The 24,023-nt window shown below is 34.1% G+C and overlaps 1 long non-coding RNA gene and 1 other non-coding gene across 2 annotated transcripts; both read right to left on the reverse strand.

The window, feature by feature from the left end:
• Positions 1–1,332: 1,332 nt before the first annotated feature.
• On the reverse strand, positions 1,333–22,550 carry LOC114268797 (uncharacterized). Its single transcript, XR_014365084.1, has 12 exons — positions 22,519–22,550; positions 20,690–20,876; positions 13,032–13,103; positions 11,489–11,595; positions 9,987–10,047; positions 9,480–9,543; positions 9,314–9,384; positions 7,295–7,447; positions 5,725–5,779; positions 4,550–4,672; positions 2,173–2,405; positions 1,333–1,675 (listed from the first exon to the last, which is right to left on the reverse strand). It is a non-coding gene; the product is annotated as an uncharacterized LOC114268797 (transcript).
• LOC145821243 (uncharacterized) lies at positions 13,852–15,519 on the reverse strand. The gene is made up of 3 exons (XR_014363269.1): positions 15,345–15,519; positions 15,202–15,253; positions 13,852–14,132 (listed from the first exon to the last, which is right to left on the reverse strand). It is a non-coding gene; the product is annotated as an uncharacterized LOC145821243 (long non-coding RNA).
• Positions 22,551–24,023: the final 1,473 nt, after the last annotated feature.

Below are 24,023 nucleotides of genomic sequence, written 5' to 3' on the forward strand. Positions count from 1 at the left end.
CATACTTAATTACAAAAAATTTAACTATCTTTTCAAATATAAAAATTTTAACCTCCTAAAATAACCAAAAACTAAAATAATCTATTAAAATAATTACTTCTCAAACACCCACATTATGATGGCTCTCAAGTATGCTGTTTGATTTTTCTTCTTTCCTTTCTTACTTTCATTATTTTTGTTTTGGAAAATACAAAAAAACAAAAACACAATCAATCAAGGTCACAAGAGGCATCAAAGCTTGTCCCCCTCCCCCCCAAAAAAAAAAAAATAATAATGATAAAAAAATCTAGTGGAAATATTCGCATTTAGTTTTTGTATAGGGTTTGGTCACAAAATGACTTTTTTTTTTTTTTTTTTTTTTTTTGAATGAATAAGCCATAAAATGACTTATTTCTTAGTAACAGATTAAATTGATTCGTACTTCAGCATTTCAGATAATTTTTTATTTGGTTGGCAGTTGGTTTCTGTTTAGGGCATGTTGGCATGTTATCAGGTTGTTAACCACGTAGTGGAGACTAACATGCACACTTCTTTTATTTTTTTTAAATTTTTTTAAAATTTATTTATTCCATCAAATTTGTATAATATGTATAAAATTGTGTAGAATAAAGTGAACTATGGCATCCCACACTCCCATCCCACCAGCCTTTTGAAGGTCTTGTGTCTTTTACTTACTAGGAGACTGTAGGCTTCATGTGCTTGCACTTGTTTAAGATTTAGAAACAATTCTGTCCACCCAGTTGTTCCTTTTTGCGTACTCTTAGATTCTTCTAACTGCTACCTCACCATAATTCCAGCAAAAAAAAAAAAATATATATATATATATATATATATTTTCATGCAATCAGATCAGTATGTAATTTCATTAGAAATTAAAAAAGAAAGACAAATGAAGTGCAATGGCATTTTTTGTTCTCTCCCTTGGATGGTCTTCTAAATGAGCCCCTCCAGTCCTTTTCACAGACAAGTAATGATATCCCATGAAAAAATAACAACATAATCTAGTTCCTCTGCACCTGAACCGATAGATATAATTTTATCGAAAGAACAGTGTTCCTGACCATCCATCCTAAAGAAATAAAAGTAGCGATCCAAGAAGCATTCAGATAGGGTTACAATAATGTGTGACGTAGGATATAAAGAACATTCACAAAAGCAAGGGAGATAAGAGGGTGTTTCTAACTTGGTTTTGAAAGCAAGAAGATGATTAAAGATTGACAAAAAGAAAATTAATGCCCCACCCACATGCATATGTTCTGCTGCTTAAGCTCAGGAACAATTCCAACACAATTATACCTTGCCTGAAACCCAAGGAAACAGAGACAGCAAAGATGAATTCACCAATCATTTTCTTAGCCTGATCATAAACCTCGAAGAATTTATACAATATTTTCAACACAGTCATCGTCCCATTCACACAAGTAACCCAACACCCAAAATATTCGAGAGGGGGAAAGAGAGAGAGCATACAACTTTAAAAGCAGAAAAAACTCCTTTGCTTTTCTCTAGCAGGTCGGAGCACCATGTCCGATTGGCATTTGTCATCCTTCGCACTTTCCTCTTTTAAGGTGGTAAAATAGACAATCATTTACCCCCTCAATTAATAAAGGTGGAACCCAAGATTGTCTTTTGTCTCTCATCATGTAAGTCCCTACAAGTTCACTGGAGGACTTCTCTGCATTTGTCAAAAAGAAGAAATAAGTCAGTACTATTCTTCTAAAGCATGTATGGTCTAACCAAAGAAACCACCACCCTCATTCATTTTATTAGGGTAAATTACACCGACCTCCTACAGATTTGGAGAAAATATAGTAAACCCCATAATTTTGACATAATTACAACGACCTCTCTTTTAGTAAGGCTAAAGGGGACCCACTTGTATGAAAACACAAGGATAAAAAAGTAAATTACACATTTCAATGTAAGAGAGATGACAACATCATTTTTCCATCCATATGACAAACGAATTGCTTATGAGAAGGGGGTTGCATTATGCGAATCAAAAGCTTAAAGGAAATCCAAAGTAATTATGCCAAAATTTGTGGGGGCTTACTGTAGTTTCTTCAAACCTCAGGGGAAGTCAGTGTAATTTGCCCTTGATTTTTAAGTCCCAACACTAAAATGGTTTCTATTCTATCACATTGTTCTTCAGCAGTTTTAGACTTATCCAACCTTAAACAAAAGATCATAAGCAATGTGCTCCCAAGGTAACGACACAGACATCAAGCAGCACTTCAGGGGCAGCATCTCTTCATTGGAACCCTGCGTGGAAGCAGCAGCGGCATAGGCATGCTTTGCTGCCACAGACGCAACAGATGCTGCTCTACGAAGAATTGTACCAATACCAATACTGAATCCTCTCTTCAATTCTGGTGAGGAAGGGCCTGAAACCTGCTTGCTTCGATCTGATATGGTAGTGCCAAGAGGCTCAGTAGATGACAATTCAGCAAACACAATATGTAAGTAACAATCTCACATAATAAAGATTTCAAAAAAAAATTACATAAAGCTTTCATATTATACTTCCCACAACGAATCAGATCATATATATAATATGTTCAACAAAGATTTTAAAATTAGAAACCAATATAGAGATGTTATGGCCGAATCCTAAAAAAACAAAAAATGGGAGCAAGAGTATTTGACCATCTAGATCACTGATAAATGGAAAGAATTATTATTATTTTTTTTAATTATGTACTCAAATATCTAAGAATTAATTTTAGAACAAGCGATCACAGAGAGAAAGGTATAAAAAAATAAAACAAAAAATGTGCTATGTTCCATATTACAAGTTTTATACACAAATTCATTCACTCCTGAATAGGCAAGCAGGTTAAGGGATTACTCAGGGTTGGCAGAAAAATCATGCGCACATTAATAATATAAATTCTAACATATCTTACCAGCTGAGCTAATAAATGAATTGAGAGAGAAAAAATAAAACAAAAATGCTAGAGGCCACAAAAATTCTACCAAAAGTTTTACCAAATGTCTCACGTGGGTATGGGACCTAGATGAGACCCACATTGTATGGGTCCCACAGACATTTAGTAAAATTTTTGGTAGAATATTTGGGGTCTCTAGCATTACTTAAAATAAAATAACAGGTATCTCCTAGCAATTCCTTTGCTAGAAACATCTAATAAAACTGTTCTAGGCAGTTTTCAAGAAACAGAATACCATTGTCGTGGATCTTCAATGAGTATACCATTTTTTCACAACTGTCCTGGGGGGAATGAAATTAAAGAGAAAATGACCGAAATTGAGGGGGGAGAACACCTCAAAGAATGTTTGGAAGATGGATTTCTTTTTCAGTGTAAACATGGGGGAAATTCACAAAAACTGCTATTTACAGCAAAAGACTTGGAATAATCGGCAAGGAAAGTAGGGGAAAATTTTCTGAGTCTTCATCGGTTCAAAATTATTTTCTTTTTCTTATTCTTTCAGTAATAGAAAACGGAGAAACCTACATTGCCATCCTCAACTCAACCGACTCCCAACTCTACATAAAGCATTGTCATTTGCATATGATAATTGTTTAAGCCAAACATTAGCATGCTTCATGATTACAGCATCCATAGAAGAATAAAATTTACATAAGAAGATGTTCACATGGAAAAAAATACAACAGAACACGTAAAGAAAGTTCAAGGGAGGCACAACTGGGTGAATTCTGCCAGAGAGAAACACAGGTATGCTAGACGAGTTCCTCAATTCTCAACAGTGCTCAAAAGAGAAGCCCAATTCAATCCTTAAATTCCTAAATAAAATTGACTCCTTGCTGATGTCTCATTTTCCTAAAGTATGTGTGAAGATGCGTTCTCACATTGTCAGCCCAAGTATTTTTTTACCGCAGTACGAGGCAATGGCCACTATTGCACTTAAAATGCTAATGCCTTGCTGTCTCACAAAGGTCAGAAGGTCATACCGACTGCAAGGAACCAACCAACCTCTAAATTGGTTGCCATGTTAACAGGAGAGATGAATCAATATTACACATGGTAAATACTTAACCAACAATTTCTATTTCTTCAAATACTAATCTTACTGCTGGACCGTGCCAAAAGTCACGAAACCATGCAAATTTCTGTTGCACAAGGGAAGGCAGATGACCCTGGTACTGATATGATCCACAAAGTATAAAATGAGTAGTAAAAGATAAGCCTTGTCATCAGAAGTTTGGTTATAAAAATTATCACTTACAATTTTATGAAAACATAAGCCAACCTTTTCCAATATGAAGTCAAACCATAAGCACCTGTTTCTGGAACGGGAAAGGAGGGGAGTTTGGGGTGGATGAGATGGTCCAGCTATGCTAAATAAGAATGGTAAGTTTAATAAAAACATTTAAATGAAATTCTGCCAACGGATTCCAAGGGAGTCAAGGTTCGCAAAGTTCCATTACTCATCATGAAATTCGAATCAATTCAATTCATATTCTTCACCAGCAAAAGCATTATCACCAATAAAATTAAAGTAAAAAAAACTACAAAATATTAGAGGACTTACAGAATGAGAGGGGAAAAAAAAAGATTTTCTTATTTACCTACAACACGAGAAACAACAACTTCCACCTCCCCTCGTCCTCCAGGGCCTTTCATGTGAATCCTGTCAGTTTTCCCAGGGGAATGTCCAAGTGACAGGAGGCTCTCAAATCTAGACTTCCCAGCTGTAATGGAGAGGGAGAGATAAGCCCAGACAAAGAAAGAATAACTTCTTCTTTTTTGTTGTTGATTAAAAAAAAAAAAAGAAAAAAAGAAAGAAAGAAAAAATAATGCTCAAAATTGATCCATAAAATTTCAGAGCAATACTCTGAAATCCAGAATTGGTGAATTAATCAAACTCTTTAATGGAAATGCCATAACTAGAAACTTTATTTTGGGAAGTTGTAAAATTTCTGATTGAATTTCACACAAACTAAAAGATTATGATATAAACTTTGTTATTCTAGTAAGGTAAACTGTTAATGTCAAGTTTTTGATCGACCAAAGGAGCTGAAAATTAATTCCACATTGATAAATACATGGCTTGAATAGTTTTACTTTTCTTTTTTTTTTATTATTTCCATATCAATAATTGTTAGTGTTTGGATGATAATTAAGTGTGGAGAAAAGTTTCAAAGCAGAAATAATTTGTTACAAAGGAAAAATTTGAAATACTTTCCACTAATCAATATTGAACTCAAAGCCTGAGCGGACGAGCAGTCTCCACAAGCTAATTGCATGCACATAGTGATATGCTACTCTTATGGACTTCATGGAAGAAATTCCACTGAAACACTTGCTTCAATATTGATCAATCAACTAGTGGGAGTCAACATGAAACAATCCACCAATAAAAATTCATTTGAAATATTAAAACACACCTATTGGAATAAAACAAACTTCAGGGACAATGGTATTTCTTTTCATTCAGTTTCACAAAATTATAATGCACCAAGTTGATGACTACTTTCAACTATAATCAGCAGCAATTATAAAATCTCAATCAGAACCACTATTCGTTAATCGAGAGCTGTGTGGCTGCATGAGTCACTGAAGCAGGAACAAGTACAAATGAGCACATGAAGTGTTATATGCTACAAGATTGGAACTCAGGAAATGTCTTTAATGCCACACGTTAGATGATGAAGAAAATTTGTAATCAATAAAAACAGTAAATGTTCCGAGACCCAAATATTAAAATGAGTCCTGGATTAAATGCTCTAATAGATAAATATACCTTCATATGCATCTCAAACCATTTGATAACTGACAAATCCTAAAAAAAGAGTAAGCTGCAATCACAAACTACCAACCCATTAAGATGCTATTACTTTAGAACAAACCAAAGCCCTCCACTCTCTTAAATGAGGAAGAAATTGTGTGTTGTGTGTTGTGTGTGTGTGTGTGTGTTGGGGGGGGGGGGGTGGTTAATCAATTAGCATTTTATGAAAACACTTGACCAAAGTTAAGATTTCAGATTTTCAAGTTTTATCTTTGACCAAAATATTTATCAAGAGGCTGCTAATTTGCATCTCAGCCAGCCATACCTAATGCTAAACCAACAAGAGGAGAGAGCAATCCAGACAAAAAAAAGTTATACCCGGTGCACAAGGCTCACACTTACAGCAGGGCCTTGGAGTGGAGCATGGTGTCCAAGCTCCTCAAGTAGTACCAGAACCTCAATATAGAATCTATAGATCAAGTGTTTAGGGTTGCATCTTCTTTTTATTTATTTTCTTACAATATATATATACATACATATTTGTTGTACCTCCTTGTAGAAGCTGTGTCAATAATTCTTATGCCAAGAGCAGAATAAGGAAAGAGTCACTTTGCTTCACTTGAGTTCTATATTCAAGTAGGCAACTGCTTTAGCTTTTCATTCTTCAACCTCTCTCATCTGCTTTAGTTTTAGATCGTGAACAATTACGCATTCGTAAGACTGTGCACATCACCCTCTTGTTGTCTATGCTTATTCTTCTTCTTTTATATATACATGTGTGTGTGTGTGTGTGTGTGTGTGCAATTCGTAAACCTTGTTTAGTTGGAACTTTATGTATATTAAAAGTCATAAATACTTGTGTTTGATAAATTTTTTTTTTTGAACGCTGTGTTTGATAACATTGATTTAACGATTTTTTGCTCATATAAAAATTAATGTGTGGTTCATGTGAATGGTGTAGCCATGTTCAATTATCCATTAAGGTAGGTTTTAGTTTTTGTTTCCAAACATTTTTTATGCTTTCCTCGTGTTTCTATTTCCAAGCTAACTAAAATAATGTACTAAAATGAAATTCTGACCCTTATGTATAATATATAAGCAAAATCCCATCAATTTTTAAGAATTAAAACACTTGGTTAGTGAACGTTCATCAGCAGCAAAGTGGCAACTGAAAAACAGAACACACAATAAATAATAGAAATACTAAGATCAAGTTGTAGGTTCAACCCTGGGTAACTTAGGGAAAGTAAAGCAAACAAAACTATCACTCCTGAGATATATAGATATAGTTGGAGACAACTGCTACTCAAACTATGGTGTGAAGAACAACAAATAGCACATAGTCACAATATACTTTGTCCAGCACGACATATAGTAGTGATTTCTCAAGACAACAATAGCACATCCCTAGGTGAGCAACTGGATAGAAACACAGCACAATTATTCAGCTCATAATTGAGAACATTACTTCACATAAGGGATAACGAAGAAAGACAACAACAAGAAAAAAAAAAAAATCAGAAACTCAGGCAAATCATGAAACAAAAACTAGTATTCTTCACGTAAACTAATGAATATATCAAACCTTCGTCTTCTCTGTCTTTCCAGAACCAGTGTTGATTTTCAAAGAAGAAATATCACTAGAACTACAATCTTGTGCAGTCTTTTCACTAGGAAATGCTCCCCCGCCATCTGCATTTAGAATTACACAATAGCAGTGATCTGTATCTGTCAAGACCTGCAAAACAAAAAATCCCAGATGATAAATGCAACAATGCAAGAAACAGTACTTAATTCAAACATGTAACTAACAGATTTCAATTTTTACCTCATTTCTCCGAATCTTCAGTGGATACACTTAAAAATAACTGGCGAGTCATGTATTATAATGATATAAAAACTTTGTTGTGAGTAAAAACGAACTAAATAAATATGTGATGCACTCTCCTCACCAATTTTGAAAAGGGAAAAGCCTTAAAGCATGACAGATCATTCAAAATCAGAAAAGCATATATGAAAACAACATATTTGTCCTGATATCTACTAATTTAAGTTTTACAATGGTATAAATCATTTTTATCCTTTTACTTAACATTGCAGTTTGAAATTTGCATATCAATGACAAAACTGCAGATTTTTCAGCAGAAAGATAAAACAAAAGGATATAGCATATATCCATAGCATACCTCAAAAAGGGTTCAAATTGAAAATGGATTGAATCATTTGCACTTAGTCAAACCCAAGAAGAAACATATATCTAGAAAGCCCAATATCATAAACTTTGTTTAGGTGTCTTGGCCTAGTGCAATTGGGGCTACCAGAGAGAATACCGGTTCAAATTTCAACTCAAATTTCAAATTTCAACTCCGGTTCAAACGATCTGTCTTGACATCAGATCGTGGTGGTCATTGCTGACAAAGGCAACAGTATGAATAAGGATCATTGTGATACATTTGTCTCCAACAAAAATGGACATGATGTTCAGTGGCATTCAGGTAGGCAATGATGATGTCAATACTGCTGCAGTCCTGTTGATGGTCATGGTGAAGATGGTGGCCGCCCAGTGATTATTGCCTCTGATTGCTGGCACCAATATGAGTTGGTTACAAATTAATTTTGGGTTGACAATGACAGCAATGAAATTGTTGCATTGACATCATTTTTTACCATTTCTTCCTCCTTATTCATTGAATTTACCCCTCATTTCAGTTTTCCCCTTTTCCTTGTGAGATTCTAATAAAATGAAATGTGCATGGTTAATGCAATACTTTTCAAGAAAACTGTATGATGGAAAGCAGAAAAGGAGATGATGACAACAAAAATGTTTTCAATATGAGAAAACTAGGATTTCAAGAAATTGAAGGTTCTGAAATGGTCCCTCCTAATGCATTCACTTACTCGAAAAGCCCAATAAGAGACCAAAAGAAATCAGAGAGACACAGAAAAAGAGAGAATTAGCATAAGCATTACTATAGTAGACTTAAAATGATACAATTCAAGTGCAGAAAACAAACCACATCAATATATTGTAAACTACATACCTCTCAAGCAAATCCTACCAAACTGGGCACTTACAAAAACCTAAGGAAAAAAGAATCAATTTCCTCTATTGTGCCAAATTCAATTTATTCAAAGAAAAACAATAATAGATAAACTGTCACTCCCGCACCACCAAGAAAAATAATTAAAAAGAAAAAGAAATAATTATTTTACAGAAGATATTTGAGAAGAAAGCTTTACGGCTGTCTTTTATAGATCCTCTATGCAACTAGAGTTTGTTGTATATCATTAGACCGTGCAGTGTGATAGAGTTTACAAAAGATGCCAATGTTGGTTGATCTGTTACTCTCACTATTAAAAGTGCTTTCATTTCTCTTCGACGTGCGCAACTGAGAATTCCAAGTAATCAAGGCCTCTTTTTATTTAATGGATGTAGATTAGCGTGAAACTGTGCTAATACACTAAACATCATCCTCTGATGAAGCCATCAAACTTCAAATTGATATATATTTTAACACATATCAAGAAGAACAAACTCGCAAGAAGCAAAAAGCACCAGAGACAAGAAGCTTCTATCGATACATATCATAAGTAAACATATTACCACTGCATCAAAAGTGGAATCAAAGTCATCAACTGCAAAACATATATCTGGATAAGCAGGTGTTGATTCTACTTCCTGAATGCATCACAATTACTGTGTCAGACAAAAAAACACAAAGAAATCAAAACATAATACAAGGAAATCTGGTCTTGTTAACAGTTGAAACTTGCCTTTGTTGAGTCCAAATGAAAATCAACACGACTTGGCGATGCATAAACAGTCTTTACAACCTAGAGATAAAGCCATAGACCATACTTAAAACAATGACTAAAAATACACTCAACTGTGTTTCAAGTTCATCAAAAACAACTAAAAGAAAACAATATGACATAGACATTGATCAAGATGTTGTACTACCAGCCATGGATTAGGCATTTGATATACAAGTGAAAAGGTAAAGGAAATGCATAACCTGGAATATGATAAAAACTGCAACCTTATTCCAACATACAAAGATTGTTTGAACAGATTGGAGCATCTCAAACGTGCACACACACTCCATGCTACATGTTGGAGAAAATGTTCCACAACAATAGAAGTGTGTTTGAACAGATTGGAACATCTCAAACGCCAGAAAACAGAAGGTTGAGATATGGTCAACACACCAACATACACACACATCTCATCAGGTAATTTGAGACATTTTTTAAGCATGAAATTAGATTTCAGATACCTTGTATATAGAGGACAATGGTGTGTCTAGGCTGGTCTGGTGATTCTTAAGGACCTGATAACTGAAAGAAGAACAATTTTTTTCTGATTACACATACAAAATATATATATATGTTTGTGTGTGTGTGTGTGTGTGTGTGTGTGTGTGTGTGTGCGCATAAATGGAACCTATTGTCCTGCACAAAAAGAGAAGGAACCCTCAACTGTAATGGTTTGCAGCACAACCAATAAATATATTCTCTGATCTTTCTGATGATGCAAAATAAAATTAGCAAACTGGAATTAGCATGCCTAGACACCAGGAATGAGGCAAATTAAGTGTCATTAGGCAAATTAAGTGTCATTAATATAGAAAAAAAGCCTCTTATCAACATCCATTTGGCTAAAGTATCTACATCCACATATTATTCCCTTCACAGAATCCTGGATGTTTATGATTTAACATCATCCTCATCTATCAAAAACACCATTAGATGAGACTTTAAATTTTTCTGTGATAAAGATTATAAAGCACTGAAACCAATACCAAGTGAATGCCTTCTTCTTTTCTTTTCTTTTCTTTTTCTTTTTTTCTTTTTTTATTTTTTTTTTATTTTTAAAGTACCAACACCAAGGGAATGTCACAGCAAAATTTCTACATTTTAAAAGATTCCCAACTTATCTCTTTCATTTGGTGTAAAATGTACTTTCTAAGGAAATAAAGAAATGAACTTCCAAGTTCCAACAGATATCCAAAGTTCCATTTTGTCCATTATTTGTCATATTCCTGAGCAATGCAAATACTTCTTCATCCTTCACTTAGTGGAGTTTGACAGCTTCAGCATGAAGTCTACCACAACGAGACCAGCCATGAAAAAGTGTGACAACCCCTAACTTTACAATAAAATACTCAAGGATGAGTCTGGATTGGGATTTACTTCCTCTTGATGCAAATCAAAAAGTAAAAGGTAACGATAAAAATGAAAAATAAAAATTCTAGTCTAGTTAATTAATATGCAAAATCATTACTGTCGGGGATAGGATTCTCAAAAGCAGATGATGGAGCCCTGATATTCAAACCTTGGCCTGAGATAGCTGGATCTATCAACTTAAATCAGAAATAAAAGGAATAGGATCTCAAAGTACAAAGGAAGGATTGAACGCCAAACTCTGGAACAGAACCAACCAATTTGATGAATAATAAAAGTTGATGTCATGTCAATTGATCATATAGCACAAGACCTGTCATTTCAAGAAAAACCCAAAACTACTTGGTTGTCTTTTTTTATCTGGGGTGAGCTTTGAAAGTCCAAATGAGATATTATTGTCGTGAAAAATAAGCAAAGAAAACAAAAATATATATGGCAAGATCACTTAAAGAATGAAGCTAAACAAACATACAAGTATTTTTTATTTTATTTTTTATTTTTAATAAATAACAAACATACCCGTATTAAAAGGAAAAGGTGTCTATATTCAAAGGACAATATAAATGACACAACTAAAAAGAAAAAGGTGATCTACCTGCAAATTGCCACTGTTACACTGAACAAAGTGTGAGCTATTAAGTTCAAGTAAAAGGAGCGCCTCCAATCCACATATACCGAATTCTTATCAACTAAATCATCCAACTGGTAAACAAGAATATACGGTTAAAATCTTAAGTGAGTCAAAATCACCCAGACAATTGATATAAGTTTTTCAATTTCATTGCATATATCAAAGGAAGACTAATCCACATATTTACGCCTTGCTCTTGGATTTCAAGTGATTGTCAGAAGATTAGCAAAAACATAAAAATTCTTCGAAGCAATTGTAAAAGAGATATTATTGCACTCAAAGTATGACAATAATAGAAACAGATCGGTCAAGAAGCTCAACACTAACTGCAGATCAGTATCTATAAATGGCATAAGCATATAAAAAGGACATAAACCAGCATTGGTACTTCCTCAATCCAGGGTGGTAGGAGGGGCAAAACTGCAGACAAACACTACCTTAGCCATCAATAGGGTAAAGTGTATGCTATCAGGCGTGAACATGTATTGCCCATTTGGCACACACATCAAATTAAAAGAATAGAAACATTTTCATTGTTATAGTCACTTTCCAGGTGCCTGGAATTCACATAATTTCCTATGTAAAAAATGCTTCATATCTTCATAATGTTAGTACACTCTTGATAAGAGGATGCGGTCTCTCATGCTTCGGGGTTATTCTCTTGTAAATCGTATTTTGGGAATCTTATTAACAATCCAAACGTTTTATTATTCATTCATCACAAGATGATTAGGGATGCTAATGTGCCCCTTAAGATTAAAGTGTTTGCGTGGACATTATCTCACAAGAAGCTTAATACCAATGATATGATTCAAAACAGAAGAACAAAATGCTATTTGCAACTGCAATTGTGCTTAAATCTGATCTCTCCATGTATCTTCAGCCAGAGAACTATAATAATAGTGGTGAATCTATAAAACTACTGGGAGACAATTTATGAAAACATTTTTTGTGATCTGACCTTGAAAAGATAATTTTGCATTTGATATTTGCAAATATTACATGGACTCGGGTATGGGTATGTATCTAGATGTTGGACTCATCAAACCATAAATTTAAGGGTACGCGGACTTAGCAAAAAAATGTCATATTTTTAGTCAAGTATGTGAGATAAAATGGTGCTATATGTAACTTATAGTGTCAAAACGACATTTATAGCAATTATACAATAATATGTACTTAAAATAATAGTGTTATATACAATTATATAAGAAGTATCCGTTAAAAAGTATCCAACACATTCCATACCCTTGTCCAAGTGTCGAATGTCTGACATGGGTATTTGATTTATTTTGAAGAGTCTGTGTAACATAAGACATATGCTAGACTAGTGTCATGCACACACCACAAGAGAAATGACAAAAGAAGGCGGCAATTTTGCAATTCATTAGACTAAAAAGACTTTTAAAATATGTGCACTACCATATCATGCAAGCAGTTAAGCTATCAACATAGTTCATTTCAGCATACAGGTGTGACCAGGAATTGGTATTCATGCTGCTTTTACCTTAGGAGCCCACCTGCGTACAAAGTAAGGGGAGTTGACTTCCATATTATTGGAACTGTATTCATGCAAGCTCTGAAATGACAAAATTTATCAAGGAGTGTGGTTGACAAAAACATATAACAAAAATAACCAAAAAAAAAGTATCGTGCAACATATAAAATGTAACATCATTAAAAGTCACTACAAGAATTAACACTTTTGGCAACAAAAAAATTGGTCGCTAAAAGTCTATTTTTGGTCGACAAAAGTTATCTGCGACCAATTTTTTTGGTTGCTACTTTGGTCGCCAATTGAGCGCCGGCAAAAGTAATTCGCGACCAAAATTTTGATTGGTCGGCATAAGTTGGATTTGCCGACTAAATTTTTGATCGCTAAATATTTAATTACCGCGACTAATTCATTTTGTCGCTAAAACACTTTGGTCACGAAAAGTGATATTTTCCCGACCAAATATCTTAGTCGCCAATTGACACATTTCGCGACCAAAAAGTTTGGTCGCCAATTATCACATTCAATGACCAAAAAGTTTGGTCGCCAATTGTGACATTCCATGACCAAAAAATTTGGTCGCCATTTGTTACTTTTCGCGACCAAAACTTTTGGTCGGCAAAAGTGAGTTTCCACGACCAAGAGCTGTTTTGGTCGGCAATAGATGTTTTTTTTGCGACCAAAATTCTTGGTCGGCAATTGTCATTTTTTGCAAAAAAAAATTATTTATTTGTCGCGACTAATAAATTGGTCGCCAAAGCAGGAAAACAATACACCTGTAATTCCTAATAATTCATTCAATCCATAATAAACCTATAATTTTAAAGCATCATTCAAATCAACTGAATCATTAACATTCGACACAATACATAATTCATTAACATTCGACACAATACAACTATTCTAAGTTTTCATTCACAAGTCACATCCATCTAGCATAACAATTTGAAACATAACTATTTGTTATCCATGCGCAGCTATCAACAAATAAAACTACTAATATTTGTTATCCATACACATCCATCCAAAAATATTTAATCCTCCCAAAAATGCTTATACTGCCAAGTAGTCTTGTACAATTTAGCTTCGTGCACGAGATCATCCATCATCCATCTATACCAAAGAAAATGAGAAATAATGTTAGGTTTGTTTTTAATGAAAATATTTGAAATGGGTAACTAAATTATCAATTTCAGAGAACTGTAAGTTCAAATCAAAATTTCTAACTCATTTGCAGGTAATTAAATTATCAATTTCAGAGTATAAGCTGCTAATTACAAATTTGAAATGGGTATTAACAGATTGGACAATGAGACTCATGTTTACACAAAGAAAAGTGCAAGGTTCATATATGGTCATGGCAAACACAATCAAGCTTGACAAGCACAGACAGACATAGAAGACTACTACAATGTTGAAAACAATCTTCCTCTTATTTATGGTTTTCTCTGGTTTTTCGTTTCTTTTCTTTTCTTTTCTTTTTCTTTGTTTATGGTTTATTTGTTTCTCCTTATGTAGTTACTTCAAAGGAATGTTCCTGAAAAGTTTGTGAACCTCGGAATCGACCCTCCTAATGGTGTTCTATGCTATGGTCCACCTGGTACCAGTAAGACACTTTTAGCTAGAGCTGTGGCTAATAGAACTGATGCGTGTTTCACCTGTGTTATTGGAAGTGAACTTGTTAAGAAATATGTTAGGGAGGGTGCCCGTCTGGTTCGTGAACTATTTCAGATGGCACGTTCCAAAAAAGCTTGTATCATGTTTTTTGATGAATTAGATGCCATAGGAGGTGCACGTTTTGATGATGGTGTGGGTGGAGACAATGAGGTTCAATGCACTATGCTTGAAATTGTGAATCAGCTTGATGGATTTGATCTTTAGATATCTCTGTAAATCTCAAGCTCGAGCTTACCTTATTCAATCTTTGCTTGGTCCAAAAGCTCATTTATTAGTGAAACCAGCGCTCTTCCACTGCCCTGTGCAGTTTTGACATAGACTTGTTGAGTTACATCCAGATCTGTGTCCGTTAGCATCTGCAACATTCCTGTTGAATAAACATATATACAAACATCACTCAACAACCCCACTTTCTTTGTTTATTTTTAAATAATTTTTTAATGTTTTCCCCAAAGCAATGTATTTAAATGACTTAAAATGATAAAGGACAATAACAAAAACTTACCAAGAACACCATTCATTGGGGTTCTGATCTCATGGGACACAGTAGCAAGGAACTACAGATGATTGAAATTCAATTAGAACCATGTAGACATATTAGGTGAAGCCTAACAAAATTTCAATTCATGAACTACAACTATCAAATACCTGTGATTTAGCAACATCAGCTGGCTCTGCTCGTTTCTTCAGCTCCATCATCTCATGGTAATCATCCTCAACGTTGGCTATTTGATTCATTGTTGCGTTGATTATATGCCCAAGAAGCAATGCAATTACGAGGATACCAATTGAAATCATCATCGCAAACCATGGCCTTGGTGGTTTTTGTTTGAATCTGCTTCAAGAACAAACTTAGTTGTAAGTCCATTTTATCACTTTGAATCTCAATCTAAGAACTCGCATTGACCCCTCTAAAATACACAGTAACAGATAGGATTAAATAGATCACCTGCAACGCATCTCATGTTTTCTGAACGGATCACCAAAGTTAAGTGTGCTAACATGTTGTAACCTATCATTTGATACATTCAAGCCATACATGCTGATAGGGTGCGAAAAGTTGGTGGTATCATACACATTCACAAGTATGGTTTGTTTGCTTGCAAGTTGTTGAAGCAACTTCTCCACATTTGATTCGATATCGAAGACTCCGCCAAGGTACCTGCTTGGCAGCAGTGAAACATTAAATGAAGTTCTTATCTAATTCAATCTTTCTAATCTTGTCTGCATCCTGAAATTTCTAGCTGCACTCATTATTTATAGCTAAGACAGTACATCAACTCAATTAATTCTATTTTATTTTGCGATGACCTCTAAATTTGTTTTATATTTTTTAAATACAATTTATTTTATGAATAGGATCAGTTATACAATTGTCATCGTTGTATATTTATTTATTTCTTCTCTTCTCTATTCCCCCCTTAAGGAGCTAATGACAAGTTTGATTTTTGGGCAGACAACATACCCATCAGTTGCTTGAATCCTCTCACTTGATGTTGCATTTGAGGGGAGATCTGTCTTGTAGACAGCAAAACTCAATATGACTCCCATGCGATTTGATTTGAGTAACCTGAAAGGAGCAGTGAGAACCCTTTTTCTTGATTCTCTTGCGCGCAGCACATTTTGCACGATCTTCCTATTGGTACACAAGTTCACGAACTGAGTGAAAGTGAACTGGATCAAGAAGCACCCTAAACTGTGAGTAAAGGCAATTAAGTACAGCAGGTTGGGATCCTAAACTGTTGGAGTAGTGTGGATCAGATAAGAACTGAACCACACTCAACAACGGATCCGACTGTTGGAGTAAATATATTTTTGGAATTTCAACGCTAGCGCCATATTTATGTTAAACAACATGCATGGGATCTCAACAGATTCTAAAGAACTTTTCTCATTTTCCTTTGCTTTTCCTTATTTCCACCATTTTTTCTAGGGGAGATTACAATTCAGTGGGAAGTGTGGCAAATACTTCCTAAAATGGTGAGAATCTTCTTGGGATGTAACATTTGCTGTGTTTTTTACACAAAAAGAGTTGCACTGCCAGATATTGCAAATTATTTTTATCACATGCACTGATTTGTAGTTTTCCCTTTTTTTTTATAGTGATAGGCAAAATTACATCTGATGACCTATAATAAACAAAAATTAAAGCTCCATTATATATTCGCTCCCAGGACAACCTCTCGGTGAAGATTGATTTTTTTTATTGGAATCCAAATTATGCACCATATTATATTTTATAGGTACATGATTCAACAAACCCTTCAATAATTAACAACTAACAACTTACTAATCTCTAATTATAGATAATTCTTTGAGAAACCAACTTTAACAGGGTAGATAAAGTTTTAATTGCCTAATATTTAACAAAATCTTCTGGAAAGTCCATATAACCAGTTGTTTGCAATGATTATCTGTGTTACATGGCTCTTCTATAACCAGTTGGATCTTATAAGACTGTGGAATCCCAACCCAAATCTAATACTACGTGATCCAATTTTCAAGCACAACTTTGTATTGAATGGGCAATTTTATTTGTTGCCTTAATAACAATTTTATGTGGTTCAAATGAACAAAAATCAATCATATTAAATTAAAATAGATTGTCAGAAAAACAAACTAGGGAATTCGACATTCATATTGCAATAATAAAAAAAATATATTCTAGTCCAAAAAACAAATTTATTCTATCTCCAACTATGCTCATTACTCACAATCAAAGGATTTCAAGTTGAAAAGAACAATTAAAATTAAAAACAACCTACCTCGCAATAAAAACATGTTGCTTTATTGTAGCAAGGAACTCTCTAACTCCTCCATTGTAGAAGTAAAGGGGAGGAAAGGCCAATCCTGCAAATATTTTCAGCTGTAACAGATGCCATTGAAGGTAAATAAAGTGCTAGTGAAAAAAAATCATACAGCATAAACTAAGGATTCATCTGATGATCTATGTGCCATAAATGCTTCAACCACATACAGACAATTAGCATTAGGAGAAACCATCTGACATTAGTACAAGTGCAAAGGATAACACAATCAACAACGGTAGATCATACTAAAACAAATATGATGCAAAAATTATAACCATAGCTTTACAAAAATGACAAAGACCCGAAGCAAGGTCAATTGACAAGATCATGAAAGAAAAATACAAAAAAGGATAGAACTCAATTCCCCTAAAGCTACTGACATAAAGAAATGACATGAGACATTCTAAACATCACTAGAGGTCCCACATTTTAGTAACAGATTTTGGTATAGGGGATCTATGGTTTGCAGAGTAATTATGTGGTCAAAACATGATTAGTCAAAACATGTGCACTACACCATATTTGATTAGTCAAAACATGTGCACTACACCATAATTCTTATTTGATTAGTCAAAACATGTGCTCAACTGTAAACAAGAGTATGGTGTTATATTTGAAAAAATTTCTATACCAGCCAATGAGTAAATAACAGGCACTACATCATAATTCTTTTTCCAAATAAGAACAGCTCCAAAAGTTAATCAGAGACACTATAAAGCAATGTTAATCAGAAAGAAAGCAATGCACAAGTGAAAGCAATGTTCAACTCTCAACACAACAGAGACACTATTTGGTTACTTTCAATCCGTTCCAATTCTGCTAAACATTTAACCAAATCATTTCTTTCAATCTCAAAAGTGGTCAGTTCTAGATTTATCAACAATAAATAAATAAATAAAAGACCAAGATCAACAAATAGAGAGGGAAACTGTAATGGTTTGACATCATGATAATTTACACAACTGTCAATGTTCTTTTTAATTCTACTGGATTCTTCGAGACACAATTTCATAACATAAAAATAGAGTAATAGCACTTTACATAATTTTCACGTACTTCTTATGGCACAATCCTAGAAAGCTAAAAGCTCAGAAAAGACTACCAGCCCAGTGAATTTTTTGACTCCCAAAGTTTTGCACTATAAGAACTTTCTATCTCCTCTTGCAATATATTGTAAATAGCTTGTTTCAATGCTGTTGCTTTCTCCTTTAAACCACTCTTTGTTTAAAGTAAAAATAAAAAATAAAAGATAACATTTGAGGAAAAAAATTATTAACATGAAATATAGTTTGGTATATAAATGAATGAGACATACCTTGCATGACTTTAACAGAAGCTGCAAAAAAGATGACCTGAAATATCTGACTAATTTTCCAAGAGACGTTTTATCCCATTCTGCTCTTCATTAAACCAAAAAATATATTAATATTATTGCTTCTGTTAATGGGTATAAAAAACTGATTATATCTGAATTTAAGTTGAAGTGCCGTCACCACCATCTGCCTTCACACCTCCCATGTTAAGCTCGCCCAAAAGCTGCATATTTGACAAAATCAAGCAGGAATTAATGGGTATAAAAAAATAAAATAAAATAAAAAACTGAATTAAAACTAAACCATGATGTATTCATCCTTTATCAACATCTTTTCACTTGGAGGTGAGGTGAGTAGAAAACTACTGAATCTTGTGCCCACTCCAAGCTAAACAGAACTATAAAGCAATAAATTCATATTGCTTATATAATTTTAACATTCCTTGTATTCTTCTTATTTCCAACATCTTTTAATATAATCAAAAGACAATCAGTCCAAACCCAGTTCATCCAACAGACTATCATGATTTCTCAAATTCAAAACCCATATTGGAATTTCATCGAACAGGTCATCCACATACTCTCAACATAGCCAAATTCATATAATAATTATATAGTATATATATAGAGAGAGGGATGAGGGAGAAATAGGGGTAAAAGGGAAAAGAGGGCTGATGGTGGTTGTTTACGGTGGAGAAGGAATATACTCACGAAATGCCTTCTGAGGAGTCCATTAGCAAAGGAGGTGAGAACAATAATTAATTCCATTAGCAAAGGAGGTTAGAATTGAAAACAAGATTAAAAGAAATCTAAATCGAAATCTAAATCTAATTCGAAATTAGCTACACATATATTTGTATGTATAGAGATATAGAGATATATATATAGAGAGAGAGAGAGAGGTTGCCATTGTTGCACTTTGATTTGTAATGATGCGCGACAGTGGAAGATCGGGGGTGAATGACGGTGGAAGACCGACGGTGACTGTGAACGGCAAATCAACGATGGTGAGTTTGAGAGAGAGAGAAACAGAGAGACAGAGAAAGCAAGAGACTGAACTTGTTTGGGTCTATGTACATATTGATAGAAAATAAATTGGGCGGTGATGTAAGAGTGTATTCCCACCAAAAAATGAATCTGTGTTTTTGAAATTGTTTAACTTTATTGCCGACAAAATGTTTTTTGGTCACTAAAAATAAGTATTTTGCCGACCACATTTTTGGTCGGCAAAGATCAAAAGTAAATAAATTTCATTAATATTTGGCGACGAAAATATTAGTCGCAGAAAAGGTACCTTCGTCGACAAATCTTTTTAGTCGCCAAATTTCAATCAACGGCAACTAAAATATTAGTCGCTAAATGTATTAATTTGGCGACTGATTTTTTTGGTTGCTGAAAATAAGTTTTTGGCGACCAAAAGACCATATTAGTTGCAAAAAAAGTGCCTTCGCCGACAAATTTTTTTAGTCGCCAAATCTCAATCAACGGCGACTAAAATATTAGTCGCTAAAAGAACTAATTTGGAGACTAATTTTTTTTGGTTGCTGAAAATAAGTTTTTGGCGACCAAATTTTTGGTCGCCAAAAAAAATGTGACCTTCCGCGACCAAATTTGTAGTTGGTCGGCAAAAGCATACCACTTTCTGCGACCAACTCATTTTTTGGTCGCCAAAATATAACCTTCTGCGACCAATAATATTTGGTCGCCAAAAATAAAGATCATTCGTGACTAATTAATATTTGGTCGCCAAATGTCATTTTTTTGCGACCAAAATATTTTTGGTTGGCAAAAGTGGTCGCAACATGTGTAAATTCTTGTAGTGAGTAATGTTTACTATGAAACAATTTGCCGAAAAATAAAGAATGGATTACCATTTTCCTAACAAAGAATACGAGGTTATTATCCTGGCAGCCCCTCGACTCCCTACCATGAATGAAATACAAATCCATGAAATCATGCCAAAAGTGTTCCATTTCAACATCTGAAGCATCATCCTCATCTACACTGGTTTTTCCTAGTAACTTCGATTGCTTCTTCACCATACTGAACAACTCATACGTAACCAACCAACAGTTCACACAAAAAGTAAACAATAAATATTAAAAATAAAACGCAACAAATAGAAAAGAGCAGCAAGAAAATAATCCATGCAACATTTGTAATTTGGCCAAAGTTATAAGCAAATTCCAACAGATTCACCACCATTCATTCTCAACTCAACTAAACTTTTCCCAACTACTTGGGTTTGGCCACATGGATCCTATGTCACTAATCCACTCAATTAAGAGCTATAATCACAATTAAACTACAAGCTAACATCTCTTTTATTTATTATCTCTCGCCATATTAATTTTGACCTCTGTCGTCCCTTAACATTACACATAATGTGAATAGTGGCATTCTTCCTAAATAGAACACTTACTGATCTTTGTTGTACATGACCAAACCCTCTTAATCGATTTTGTCTCATTTTATTTTCAATAGGTTATACATATACCATCTCATGAATTCGTTCCTATTTCTCCTAAGTTTACCACTCATCCACCACAACATCCTTATCTTAGCTATATCATTTTGTTAACATTTTTTCTTCATTGCTTCTTTATCCTCACTCATCCAAAGTCCAGGAAACCTTGCCCTTTTTTGCTGCTATGGTGTCTCTTGCCAACTTTCTGCTACACTCGGGGATGGATTTTTTTTATTTTTTTTCCTTTGATAAATATAGTCGAGGATGGATGCATTGCTTTGCTTAATAAAAACACCCTAGTATTTGCTCAAATATTCTTAGGGTCGATATTCACAATGGTTATGACCAATTTTTACGCTAACTGTTAGCTACTTAAAGCAACACTCCTCCTTTACATGGCCTTGAGACCAGAAAATTTGACAGCGATTAAAATAGTCAAAACATGATTTTTATTTTTTATTTTTTGTACAATTAAACAACTATAGTAAGCTTAAACCTTGGTACAATTGTTTCCATAGCCAAAATTATGAGAGTATTAAGTGTGTGGGTGATTTTCTGACCACACTGCCAAACGGGTACCCAGCTGGAGAGCACCAGCAGAACAGATTAAGCTCGAATGACCTGCAACAGAAAGAAGAGTTTCCGGCAGTGGCTCGTCCACTCGGGGGCACTCCGACGATCAAGTCAGTACTCAATATCTCTCAAAGATAACCAATAGTGCTTAACTCACTAGACAGAATATCAAAAGCATACTTTAGACCCATGGGGGTGCCTCCCTTTTATAGCCAACACAATCCAAGTCCCAATAGGAGCCTAGCTCTAATGGACTTAGGATTACTGCTAATCTTGGACTCCCAGTAGAATTAGGATAAACTCTCTAAGAGTCTCATCTTTACCCAAACTGAAGTCTTCTCCCATTCTAGGACTCTTTTCCTTTATCCCCTTATCTCGGATTCCGACATCTTCGCAGATAACCTCGGCCTAGCCGAGATCATCTCGGCATCATGACCATGACACGTGACACCTCGGCTGACACTTCGGTGTCACCTCGGCCGCGTGTTGTCATTCAAAAATTATGTCCCCACATTAAGATAACTGAATCGATTAAGCTACTAATTGCTATACAATAAAATTCATTAAATAACAAATGAATTCAAGAAAGTGATGAAGACAAGAAAATCACATCATTCGATACAAAAATCAAAACTGCAATTGAATTCATTCGAAGAGTACCTAGTAGGGGTCTCTTCTCCATCACCTAGCATGTCTTCTTGCCTTCTTGGCCCCTTAATCGTTCTCTCTCTTTCGAATTCAATGAATTACAGAGCAATTTTGGGGGTTTGGTTAATCAATATTCAATTTTAGGGTTTATGCCCTGGAGAACTGTAGAGAAGATGACAAAGGTTGTTTCGGTTGGCCAACTGTCAAAAACCCTTACGCTATGTTTGGATTGAATGATTTGGAGAGAAAAGAAAAGAAATTGAGAGATATGTATTTCTTTTACTTATTTAGATAACTTAAATGGAAAGAAAATGAAAGAAATTGAGAGAAACTCATTTCTCTTATAAGCCTTATTTTCAATCTTCCCAAAAGTGGAGAGATTGGGAGAGAAAAGAAACCACTATTTTTATAATACCAGTTTTATCCCTATAAAAATAAAAGAAATAAAATGATTAAAAATATAAAAAGTTTATTTTGGTAATATAACATAAAATAATTTTTTTTTCTTTTCTCTTAATGAAATCTAACCAAATAAGAATGAGAGAAATCACAATCATTTCTTTTCTTTTATCTCTTCATTATTCAAACAAAAATGAGAGAAATCACAATCATTTCATTTCATTTCATTTCTTTTCTCTTATAATTTAAGTAATTCTTTTTTTTCTTTTCTCTCCTACGTTCCCAAACATAGTGTAAGACCCGTTTGTTTTCAGATGTAGAATGGAAGAGATTCATTGTGAGGGGATTGTTAGTGAGGGGATTAAGTAAAATTGTGTTTGTTTTGATGATAGTTGTTAGTGTAGGAATTGTTAAATTATTTTTATATAAAATAATAAAACAAATAAAAAATATAAAAAATTAAACATTAATATTTTTTTTAAAAAATCCCAATATATAAAAAATAAAAAAATTTCTAATCCCCTCACTATTTTTCTAATACAATCTCTACCTCCTCCATCTCAATCCCCCTTCCAACCTCCATCTATGTCACCTCCTCCATCTTAATCCCCTCCCTAACTCTACAAACAAACACAACACTAAATAATCTCACCTCCATCCTAATCTCCTCCCATCTATTTAACCCCAAAACAAACGGGGCCTTAGAGATCAGAGTTAACTTCTCGAGTAATGTTAGATATACAAATGTTATATTAATATTTTTATTAAATATGTTATTTAATAAAATTGTTGGGTCTTACCATTTCTCTAACTTCTATCCTCCTTCCCTCCGTTTTTATGTAAACGGACCGAAAGAGTTTAACAGTAAACGTTGTTTGAGAGATTGTTGGGTGTGTTTAAGGTATATGATAATAAATAAGGGTGTGCACGGTATAGTTTGGACGATTTAAAAGTAAAATTATAAATTGAATTGCGGCTTAAGTGGTTTTGGGTGGATTGGGGAATTAAAGAATATTCTAACAAATTATTAAACCTTTATTTAATATGCATTAATTTACATAATATTTTTTATATATATAACACAAACTAATTTTACATAATATTTTTCATATATATAA

The sequence above is a fragment of the Camellia sinensis genome, chromosome 3 (assembly GCF_055761805.1).
Source record: "Camellia sinensis isolate YWXY chromosome 3, ASM5576180v1, whole genome shotgun sequence".
In the NCBI taxonomy this organism is placed as follows: domain Eukaryota; kingdom Viridiplantae; phylum Streptophyta; class Magnoliopsida; order Ericales; family Theaceae; genus Camellia; species Camellia sinensis.